Genomic DNA, 12,740 nt, shown 5'->3' on the forward strand with positions numbered 1-12,740 from the left:
AAATGTATTTAATCAAATGTGATAAACTTATTTAAATATACACCTGACCTTTACCTTCGTCGTGAAGTTCAGAAAGTACAGAAAGTATTCACTTCATTTAAGAGGGAGGTAGGAGGAGGTGAACGGGTCTACAGCTTCAAATCACCGGGGTTTCTCCAAACACTTAATTCTCACTTCTAACTGATTAAATTATATCCCGGAAAGACTTGGCATTAATCAAATTCCCCTTAAACTTATTGTAATGTCAATTGCAATGTAGGATACAGGTAACATTTGGGTCATAATTCATGCATTCACATTTCTGTATGCTTTTATTTCCCAACTAGTGATTTACATGAATATAACTTGAAAACTGAAAATGGGATCTGTTCACAACCTGTCTCCTGCTGTTTCCCAATCGTTATCACAACCCATAATGTGGAGGGTAAAAAAAATATATGTGTGTGTGCGTGTGCATGTGTGCGCGTGTGCAAGACACAGGCCAAAAAAGGAAATCAAGCACATTTACTCTCATATGTGTTGTGCTGTCAAAAGCTGGCCCCAAAGCAAAACATGTGTTTGTGCACATTTGCTGGAACCTTTTTTCTCTGTCTCTCCATATTCACAAACACACACACACACACACACACACAATCATGAACACGCTCTGCCTTCTTGTGATTTAGCATTTGGTAGGTGCAGATTAGGTCTTAACAGTCCCGGAAAATGAGGATGATTAATTGAATATCAGGCGAAGGCAGCAAGGGAGAGAGGAAGCGAAGCCAACAATCTCCATAAACCACCCGTAGGTCTCCACAGCTTCACGCGCTCCCACTGACAGCAGTGAAGCGGCTCTTAACAGTTGTAGCTCAGCTTCACACTGATGGCTCCACCTCTGCATCAGGCAGCAGCTGTGATCAACAGCAGCGTTACCAACTTTGAGGCATTGTCTCTGGAACAATCCACGGGAATTACTCTTACTACAAGATGTGGGAGTCTTGTGAAAAAAAAACATACCTTTTTAAACATCCTCTTTTTTTATTTTACCAACACTTGGTTTTCTTTTGAATTGTTTGTTTTGAACTGATGCCAGATATGCTCGGGTCAAACAGAACAAAACAGAGTGAAAACAACAAGATTTAGGTTGTGGTCTCAGCCCACCTCAAGTCATGCAAACTGTATTTTTGAAATAGTCCTGGTGGAACCTGGGCAGCAGGATGGGATGCTGTAAAACAAGTCATTTGCAGAGCTGCTCAGTCTGCACTTCTGCAAGCACCTCCAGTGCCTATATAGGTTACAGCTATGCAGAGTAATGCCTTTTGGTCAGCTACTATCATTAGAAGTAGAACTCGGGCAGACTATTGGAAAATACTTTAATAAATCTTGTATTTACCCACACACCTGGAGCTATTTAATGTACAGAGACATGAGGTAGTTGTTTTCAGTTTCTACTTATTCTGTCTGCCCTGGAACTCATCAATAACACATCATTTTCATTATTCATGTTAAGCTTAGAGAAAAATATATTCTTATTTCTCTGTGTGATTGAGCATGGATCTCTCAACTTGAGCTCCAGTTAATTGGTTTTTCAACCATATCCCATGGTCTTCCTCAGTAACTGCTGCTCTATATCAACATGACAACTAACTCAGCCAATAAGCTGAGGAAGACTGCAAATAGTGATTGAAAGCTAACAAGTGGACTTGGAGATATTTTTTAAATAAGATCTTCTATATGAACTTACCAGTAGTTCAACTTCAGCTAGGATTAAATATAAGTCAACTAAGTTGTAACGCACAATCTTTTCAATTTTCTCTGTATAGAACTTCAGATCAAAACAATTAAGTTCCTCCCAACCTTCCTCAGGCAAACAGGAGTAAAGAAACATGGCAGAATAATAACGTAACGGCAATCCATTATGCTTTAATGTAATTCTAAAAAGCTACTTCCCACCACTTATTCTCCAGTTTTTTCAAGCAGAAATAATGGAAGTGGAAGTCTATTCTCCATTATAGATGTAGACAACAACATGGCTGCTAAATTAACTCGGGCAAGTTTTGAAAGAAGCTGATTTACAAGAGCTGTCCAGGGTGCTGATCCCATTCTGCTACTGTCGCTGCCAAAGGAATAAAACCTCCCATGTGCTGCTGACCAGGGATCAGTGTGTGCTAACTAACCGAGCTGTGTGGGACCGTGGCTTTGTCTTAGTCTCACAGGGGGAAAAAACACACAATGTGATCTGTTTATTCAGGAGAGTGTCTATCAAGCTCAGGCGATTGCTTCTCTCTGGTGTATTCAGTTACTTGGTATTTCTTTAGTACTGTAATTGTTTATTGCTTTGCCAAGTCCCCCTCTGTTCACTCTGCCAGAATAAACAAGTACCAAGACCCACATGAGATTAACGTCCCTCTGCTCTTGAATCCTCCTCCTCCTCCTCCTCCTCCTCCTCCTCCTCCTCCTCGGTGGGTTAAAAAACAGATACCTGCCAAAGCCAGCTTTGAATAAAACACTCATTAGATGAAGCTGTCAAAAGGCTTTTGGGTTGTGTCATCAACTATCCTGACAACATGCAGGAGGTTGTATAGATGTCAGAAATGTTTCCTAAAAGAGAAATAAACACAATAGTGTATTTTGTGGAATAGGGTTGTTGTGTCTTTGTGTTTGTTAGAAGACTGTGGTTAAAGCAGCATATTACTGTTTTGCTTCACTCTCACTGTGCTCATCTGTGTTTTGGGCTGCAGGAAGCAGCTGTTTACAATGAGTCTCTAAACCCTCTGTTTATTACCTGCCCAGCACCAGGCTGCACACAAACTATATGAGGAACATAGTGGAGCATGTAGCAGCTGAGTTAATGGAGACCAAAACAAAGCTAAAAGTGAATATTAGGACGTAGGCTACATTCATCAAGTGGCCAGAAACACAACTGAAGTCACTCTGTATATTATTCATGTATAAATAGATTGAAATTCGGGAAAACACCGGCCATCGACTCAAAAGAATTTAAATATCTGGGGCCAGATTCACAAAACGTTCTTAAGAAAAAAAATCTTCTTAAGTGTAATTTTTTTCTTAACTTCTGTCTTAAGAAGAAAAAGGAGAAGAAGTCATATTCTCCAAAAAAGTTCTTAAGTATTTTCTCAACTTTGTTCTTAAGTTTCTTCTTAAGAAAAAACTTAAGAACAAATGGTATTCTTGAAATCAAAGTTCTCAAATTTGTTCTTTACTTTTTTCTTAACTTTAAGACAACCTTGACCTGTCTTAAATTCCTACGGTGTATGGGTAAACCTCTAAAATCACCTTTTTCAACAAATTTTTAGACAAGTTTAGACTAGTAGCTAGGTCATATTTGTGCCCAAAAATAAATGTTAGACTTGTACGAAATCCGTTTTAATTATCACCTATGGGCTTCTAGTCCTGTGTGGTGGTTGCTTTGTTTTGTTGTGCACAGAGTCGTTTCTGGGTGGAGAGCGACAGTGCTCAGGTGAAGCTATGTGGAGCAGAGCAGAGTGGGAGGCTGAGGGCTGCTAGCTGCACTAACTTAGCTATCTCTGATGCTGCTGAGTGCTAGCACGTCTCTCTCCATCAGCAGCAGCAGTCAGGACTGCAAAGAAAAAGAAATACAGTCTGAGTGAAGCGCTAGAGCCGCGGACCGATTCCCGACCGACACAGGGTACTTGTAGTGAGCTAGCTCGATGCTAACTAGCGGTTAGCATCCGCCGCTAACACCGTCTTCCCAGCTCACCGCGATAACCGCACACCGCACATAACACCGGAGGCTCCCGTGACGGTCGGCTATCGGCTCACGGCTCCAGAGCGTCAGTCAGACTGTATTTCCTTTCCTTTGCGGTCCTGACAACTGCTGCTGTCTGGGGCAGGAGGCTACACAGCTTAGCCCCAGAGGAGGGGCCCAGTTTCAATGTTTTGTTTACAAACTGCAACGAACAAAACTCCAGACTCTACCTGCTATGCTGTTTGATGGTGCATGCAATGCAATGCAATGACGTATTTAAGAAGTTCTTAAGTAGGAAAAATAAGAAATTCGTAAGATATGGCTGTTCTTAAGACAGTTCTTAAGAAAATATTGAGGAATTGCACTTAAAGAGGAACTAAACCCCTAAACCACTTTTTTCTGCTGAAAACAAATGTATTTGGGTATAAGGTAGTGTTGTCAGTTGATTCTGGTCCAACTTTTGACATTTTAGTCAAAATATTTCAATTTGGTGTATTTTGTAGTAAAAATGTAGAGTGACTGCCCTCTATGGGTTGAAACACGGCTATTACAATCGAATTTTCCTATTGGCTGAGATGGAGGCAGATGACGTTTTGGAGGCAGCTTTCGTCACCGGCCACCGGCTCCCTGGCCAATCAGCACCGGCTGCTGCCTGCCGCTAACGGTTGCTAGGCACTCTAGCTGCTCTGCTGCGGCTAACGGCTGCTAACAGCTGCCTGAATGGGAATCGTTATTGCGGCCGGCGCTAACGAGCCGTTAACGAGCTAACGAGCCGGCGGATCAGCTGTAGATGCTGTGTCACGGCTCTGGCGTCCTCTCCTAGTAGTGTCCGCGCTACTAGTGTTGAGTCGCTCGTTAGTAGCTCGTTAGCGCTAGCAGAAGTGTCGATGTGTGTTTATTACTTTTTTTTCTCTTTTGTGTGATTTCGCGGGTGTGAATGGGGCGCAGGGGGGAGGGGGGGTCGTAGAGTGCTCCTGGAGTCCCGCCCATAATCAAGGCATTTTTTGAATTTCAAGCTTAGAGCACGTCATCCAAAACTGAGGGGTTTAGTTCCCCTTTAAGAACTATCTTAGGAACTTCTTAATTTTCTTCTTAAGACATTTCTTTTAAGATCTTTCTTAAGAACATATTGGTGAATCCGGCCCCAGATTTCCAGTATCTGTGAAACTGACTAATGAACATGTTGCACCTTGTTTTTTTAAATAGCCTATACAAAGGAAGAAGGGTGGGACTGATGGACATAAGGCTCTGTGACTCAGTTCACCGCCTGAGACGTCTCGCTACATGAGCATGAGAAACTCATTCAGGCGGAACGCATTTCAAAGCCTACTCCCTGTTTCACGTCAGTACATTTGTTTTGTAGATCTGTCAGTGGGATTCTGCAGAGCAGTGACTCAGGACACATGTTACCGCTGTGTTTGACAAAAGAAGCCCTGTTACACAATAAGGAAATGAAGGATTACAGCAGGTTAAGGTGCATGAACAGCTCTTGGCACAAGCTGTGGTTTTCTCACTCCTCGGCTAGCGCATCGCCCTCTGGCTGGCTTCAGCCCTCACAGTTGGTCCAGGACGCTGTGGCCCTTCTGGTCTTTGATCAGTCTGAGTACAGACTGCAGATCCAGAGGCTCTGAAGACAAGTGTTAGTGACTTGGATTTGATTTGGGCAGCCACAGGTAGACGGATCAACCTACACTGGCTACCTGTGGCCGCCCAAATCAAATCCAAGTCATTAAAGAGGAACTATGCAGGATTTGTTGCTTAACTATGCTTATTTTATTTGACCTTAAACAGCTTTGGAGTAATTGTGATGGTGTAATAAATGGCTTAAAGGGATAGATCACCCAAAATTCAAATTGCACTCATTATCTACTCACCCTCATGTCGACTGGGGACCAGAAATTAGATGGACCAGAAAGAGGACGGAACCTGGCAATTTGAATTTTGGGTGAACTATCCCTTTAAGCCATTTATTACACCATCACAAGAGGAGCTTCCACTACAAACAAGCTTGAAATATAGACTTATTCATTTTGGGGCTTCAATACAAGACGGACATTACATACGAGCAGCATGGAGGTATTTGGATGTTTTTTGGTGTGTCTTTTTGTCACGAAGACAGTTAGTATCCATTTGCAACCGTTATATGGACATGCACTGCTACGCCGAGACCCCCTGTAACTCAGAGAAGCCACGGAGGACTCTGAAACTTCTCCCAGCCCTTAGTCCACATGAGGGGGAGGAGATAATGAGTGCAATTTGAATTTTGGGTGAACTATCCCTTTGACTTGTTAGGAGGGGCGGTAGAGGCTCTGCCTTCCACGTGCGTGTCACTTAGCTGAAAACCAACTCTGCAAGATCGGTGCCCCGTAACTAGGGATGTCCCGATCCAATATTGATATCAACCAAAAAAACGAATATCGGATTATATCCGACTGCATCTAAAATCTCCGATATAAACGCTCCGATACAAGCAGTCCATTATTCCGCTCCAGCACTTCTGTCCCATATGAATACACACAGGTGACTTGTTCACACTCCAACACAGTAGGTGGCGGTAATGCACCTTAATGTTGGTGCGCCGCCCGCGAGAGGAAGAGCGCCCGGCTCCAGCATGCAGAGATCACATGATCACAACAACAATAGCGTGTGTGCCCCACACACACACACACACACAGACACAGAACGGGTGCATGGACAGGTCGCGCTTGCCCGCTAATCAACGGTAAATGCGCTATATTGCTCTAAATGTACAGTTCAAATTAACTACCGACGGGGTCGGTGGTCAGATTTTTCTGGAGGAAGACCAGCTGGTCCACATGTTGTGCCGTGTTAAGGCAGAGACGTTCTAATATGAGGAGACAGACCACTCTGCCCGTTTTGAATGGGGAAAGCTGCGACGCCAAAGATGGCGCATGTCCCGCCCCTTTTCACCAGCAGCCAATCACCTGCGTTGCCAGAGCTGAACTAGGCCAATCATGTTGTTGCACCAGCGCATGCGCACAAGTAGATTTACGACAGACCTACCTACCTGGTGGCAACAACAACGAAAACGAAATGAACGAAAGAGCTACCTCAGGGCCATAGGCGGCCTTACCTATGTTTCAACCGTTTCAATTGAAACGGGCCCCAGCCACCAGGGGGGCCCCCAACTGCCAGCCACCAAGTCAAAGACAGTACAATAATTCATAGGTTTCACCTTATCATACACACACACACGTAGACATCCACCACACACACAAACAGCTCTGTCCACCGTGCGGTCACACACTCGACCCCTGATCCGCTCTGCAACCACTGATGCGCGTTATAATGCCACACCGCGACTGTACCCTACTAATCGCTCCTAATTAATAATACGGCAGGAAATATCAATAACAACGTAGGCTATTACCTTTGAAAACGGCCCGCAAACTATCAATAGACCCTCGTTTTCCTTCTCCCAGTATTATTCCTTTTCTCTTAGTGTTTGTTTTTCCTGCTTTCCTCCTGACGTGCGCCCAGTTGCGTAACCTGATGATTGACGTCTGTCAATCACTTTCCTCCTCTTTCCTTTTTTTCCTCGGGTTAAAATGCCTCCAAACAGGCGATCTATGAGTAGGCTACGTCCTAACTTAACAGAGAAATAAAACACAGCGAGAGCACAACTAAAATGTGATATTATTGGCAGCTTATTTACAGATTGTAATAATGGAGGAGACAGCTGTCTGTCCGCTGCTCCAGCACCGCAGCACCGACAGGATCAGCGCCTGACGTCTGTCTGTCCGCCTGTCTCGTCCTTTCCTTGTCCGTGGTCGTGGTGCTGAAATAACGCGGAGCACTTTGCTCTCATTACTTTTGTTGCCAATTTAAATTCAGAATATTGTTAAAGCCTGTAGTTTGTCTGAAAATGTAGGCTACATAATGATTTTGCTTTCTGATGAAAACCAACTTCAGTCCTCGTTTTTTCTGCGAAGTCCTGGTTTCTTGCCCTGATAGTGATTTTAACATAATGTGTTGTGCGTACCTGGGATGCATGGATAGTGCGTTTACTGCGTCCTTTCAGGGTTTAAAGCATCAGCGACACATGGGCACATAGCTGGCAAATAATTTTATGTTTAACAGGGTAGGGCCTCATATGAAATATTGAAACGGGCCCCCAGATGTCTAAGGCCGCCACTGCTCAGGGCTACGGAACAGAATTCACCACATTCACATCAATAAGCGTTTTACAATGAACCGATCAGTCCACATTTTCTTTAATTTAATTTTTGAATGTATAGTTTTGTTCGTTTCATTTTTTAACCTAAACATTCAAACTGGGCCCCCTCCCCTGGGGGCGTTAGCCTCCTGTCCATGATAGCAGCAGCAGCAGCAGCAGCAGTCCACTCCAAAAAAAAAAACACACACAGTCCGGGTGAAGCACTGGAGCCGTGGACCGATAGACACCGTCACCATTAACGAGAGCCTCTATTGTTTTATTGTACCGAGAGGCTTGTTGTGAGCTGAGAAGCGGCTGTTAGCGGCGGATGCTAGCGCAGCACAACGCCCCTCATGCTTGTTACCGGTCGAGGCTTTAGTTGTCAGTGATGGTCGGTAATCAGTCCGTGGCTCCAGCGGTTCACTCGGACTGTATTTATTTATTTTAACTGAATGCTGCTGCTGAGACAACATGCTAGCACTTGATAGCATCCAAGACAGCTAACGTTAGTGGGGATCGGGGGAGCGGGTGGGAGGGGGGAGCAGACACAGTCACCACACACAGAACTAGGAGCCCATAGGTGATGATTAAGACGGATTTCATGTAAGTCTAGCGTTTATGTTTGGGCAAAAATCTCCAGACTCAAGCTGATATGTCTCCAGGTAGAGCAGGGCAGACCGGTGTAGGTAAGCTGGGGCAGCTGCTAGATCACGGACTCAGCCGTACAGTCACGGCGGTGTCGTAAAACCGCGCGCATGCGCAGTTGAGTTCTCCCTGTGGAAAAATAGCGATTTAAACGTCATTCTGCGGTAAAGTCTATGTTTTTTTTGGTTTTTATTTGTATCTTATTTCACTGGCTAGCACGTCTGTATGTTTTTTCCGCCCTGCTATCACGTTAAAGGGTGGATTTGACCATCCCTCCATTCATTTAGATAGGGGTCTGGTCTCCTTGGGGTTTTAGTGGCGTCACCAAGATGGCCGCCGAGTGGCATGACTTGCCTAGAAGGACTTTGGTTAAGGTGCGTTCACACCGGGCGCGAGTAACAGTGCTAAAGTAACAGTGCTAAAGCCAGAATTAAATTAACGATGCTAATTTCTGTTAGCCTGTCTATGGCGTTTTACATTATACGTTAGCATTAAGCTAGCGGGCTTTATGCTTAGTTGTGACACTGGCTGTGTGTTTTGAATGTTGTTTCAAACTATGTGGGTTTGATTGAACATATTTGATGCTTAAATATTGCTGCTTAATATATTGCTTTACTCCTCTTTTTATTTTATGTATGCCATTTTTACTGTAGGGCAGGCTATAATCTTCAATTTGGAGTGACAAATAAAACCAGTTGAAGCAAGAAGATTTTGCCTTTTATTTGACATTGATGTACATACAGTAATTCAATAACAGTTGTAAATAAGGTTTATTTTTTAATATTTTACAGTTTAAAAGTAAGCTGCCTGCCTGTCAGTCAGCAACAGGAGGACTCTCCTTTGTATTAGAATTAGAATTTTTTTTTTCACCACCCCTAATATCGGATCAATATCGGTATCGGGCCGATATTGAAGGCTGCAATATTGGTATCGTATCGGAAGTGAAAAAGTGGTATCGGGACATCCCTACCCGTAACCCGTAATCTCTTGTTTATGACAGATTAAACTACACAAATAAACATATTGTAACATCGTATATGATGTATAATGTTATGTAGCCTACCGCTCTATTGATTGATTTCTCACCGGCTTCATAGTAAACAAATGCACATGGCCAAGAGGAAGGTTAGCAAAGCTTCTAACACCTCTGACACCTTAAATGCCTACCTACCACTTACTAGTCTACTTGCCAGCCCATAGGGCCCCATTGTGAACCCGGAAATGTTGAGTACCCCAAAGTTTTATGTTAGAAATATATAGTATGGGTCCCCAGCATTCAGAAACTGTCGGATGCTAACTTATATATATTGGGCAATTAGCACAATTGACATAATTAGCATAAATTACCATAGTTTCCTATATGGGCAATATTTCATCAAAATTGACTTGGCTGATCTGGGCAATATTGGAGTGGTTTTAGGGGTTATTGATGATGCTGAATCCATTTCTGACATTTTCAAAATTTAAAATGGCTGTCTAAACCGGTAGTGACCAGATTTTAACCGCCAGTGGGCCAATTTTGATGGATTTCAATCTGGTCCCTTCCGGTTTAGACAGCCATTTTGAATTTTGAAAATGTCAGAAATGGATTCAGCATCATCAATAACCCCTAAAACCACTCCAATATTGCCCAGATCAGCCAAGTCAATTTTGATGAAATATTGCCCATATGGGAAACTATGCTAATTTATGCTAATTATGGCAATTGTGCTAATTGCCCAATATATATAAGTTAGCATCCGGCAGTTTCTGAATACTGGAGACCCATACTATATATTTCTAAAATAAAACATTGGGGTACTCAACATTTCCGGGTACTCATTTTTGGCAAGTAGACTATACTGTGTACTTTGGTTTCACCTCTTTACCTGATCTCCTCGTACCTATTGAATAGATGTGGTACTTACTTCCAGTGTTGTGCAAGTTACTTAAAAGTAGTAACTAGTTACAGTTACTAGTTACTTCATTTTAAAAGTAACTCAGTTAGTAACTGAGTTATAATGTTATGTAACTGAGTTACATAACATGTAATGTAACTGAGTTGTTAGTAACTGAGTTACTTAAACCAAAAAGTAATGCGTTACTGAGAAAGTAACTTTTTCGTTACTTTAAATTTTTTTTTTTTTTTTTCAGTGCTCCCACTAAATAAAGGTTGATTGAATAGGCTTTATGCACAGCTCCACTACTTCCTTTTTTTTATCTGTAAATTTTACCATCATCATCATCATGCTACATGATGTCAGTATGTACAGCAGCTTGACCTAACAGAACTGCAAAAAAATCTTGAGGATACGTCTTAACCGAGTTACATTCAAGAACCTGTTTCAGTGACGGAAAGTAAATTCATTTTTTTCGATCGATCAGCTGTGTTTACCCAGAGCGGTCGATCAGCTGTGTTTACCGTTTTATAGAGGTGGATTCGAGTCCGTCTGTCGGACTCCAACCGCTGCTGCTCGGGTGGAGTGGGTGCTTGTGTGTGCTCGCTGTGACTCTCGGGCTGTGTCCCAGGGGCTGCAGCCTGAACTGGTACATAGCTGATCGGTCTCGGATGCTGCGTTAGCTACGTTACCTTAGCTCACCGTCATACCCTGTCCTGAGGCAGCTGACGTGTGGCCGAAACCACCTTGTGTTTCATTCAACGAAACTGTAGTAACGCGCCACTTCACATTCTCAGTAACGGCAACGGCGTTGTAACGATGGGAAAAGTAATTAATTAGATTACTCGTTACTGAAAAATATAACGCCGTTAGTAACGCCGTTATACTCTAACGCCGTTATTACCAACACTGCTTACTTCTATACTTACACTAAGGTCTCCTACTGCAGTGAAGCTACAGTATAGTTGTTTCCCTTAACTTTTCATTCATTTGCTTTGGGTATAAGAATCTGCCAATTGAGTAAATGTAGTAAATGTATGCCAGGTAGTCATTCTGAAATTACAGCTTGTAGAGTGACTTCATTCTATTGAACAAGATTTTGACTCAAACTGATGATATGAAGTCAGCAATAGCTTAAGTGGTGCAGCAAAATTAATACAATAGACAGATTGCAATGATTTCATAATAGCATGATTTGATGCTTTAGGCCTCAGATAACGTGATTCATCTGTATCTGCAAGCTGCTGGCGGTGATGTCATGTTTGCAGACATTTGTGAGTTTTAGTTGTAGATATGTCCTCAAACCATCTCTGAGCCTCCCTCATGTTCAGCTGAGTATCTAAAGCCCTGTTCGCCATCATGTTGCTTATCAAACTCACAATCTTGCAAGCAGCCGCTGGTGGTGACACCCCGCAGACGTACAGTAGGCATCATGTCACGAGAGCTTCACACAGAGCTCCATGTACTCTAGAACATAATGTAATACAGTTATTGCTCAATATGGGTGGCGTGCACTTTGTGGCCCTCTACTTCTGTAATGAATCCCGCATTCTTAGTTTTGTGGTCCAACAGTGACTTACCTGCTGTGACAATTTCCTACAGCATCAAGAGCCATGTGCAGCGTTTTCTTTAACTTTAGCCGTGTCCCCCTGCTTTCAGTCATCATGCTAAGATAAGCTCATCAACCATCAATTCAATATTTTATCCCCAGAAATACACAGACATGAGCAATCAATCTCCTGGTCTAACTTTGGTAAGGAAGTGATTATGCGTGTGTGTAGAATATTATCCTAAACGTCAGTGCTCTGCAGAAAGTGGTGATCCTCAACCAGAGGTTTGATGCCGACATAAAGTCAGGACTAAAAAAGTCTGAGGTTACAGTAATGATCATTTCATATTCCTGCTAATTAAAACATACTTCAGATGTAGAGAATCAGGTCAGTCATGCTTAGAAAATTAATTCAGCTTCACTATTCCTCATAGAACTGCTATTGGCATAATCTTGGTGCTTACTTGACTTTTCATAAAAAACAAAACACAAATTCACAGTGACACATGCACGACTCTGAGCCTCAAGGTTCCTCCATGTCAACTAATCCATGTTCAGTGCTGGAGCAGCAGCTAATGCGTATTGATCTTTGAGCTTTTTTTGACCCTCTCTGGGACCTGTAGTTTGATGCCCCACGTGGGAGAATTCCTGCTGTTGTAGCAGCACCACAAAGAAACTTCAAGCCCATCTGTCTCTGTCTAAAACCCTCTGATCCAGCACAAACTCTTAAAAGACACCCTGCTGCTGCAGTGCTGCATGTATTTAGCCGCTCTCACAGGAGAA

At 42.9% G+C, this 12,740-nt stretch overlaps 1 protein-coding gene across 1 annotated transcript in view; it reads right to left on the minus strand.

Moving 5' to 3' along the window:
• Window positions 1-12,740, minus strand: part of LOC146968193 (rho-related GTP-binding protein RhoN-like) — a 58,226-nt gene that overhangs the window by 16,272 nt on the left and 29,214 nt on the right. The gene's annotated exons all lie outside the window — the stretch shown is intronic.

Source organism: Trachurus japonicus, chromosome 19 (assembly GCF_045865225.1).
Source record: "Trachurus japonicus isolate A0001 chromosome 19, Traja_1.0".
NCBI classification, from domain to species: domain Eukaryota; kingdom Metazoa; phylum Chordata; class Actinopteri; order Carangiformes; family Carangidae; genus Trachurus; species Trachurus japonicus.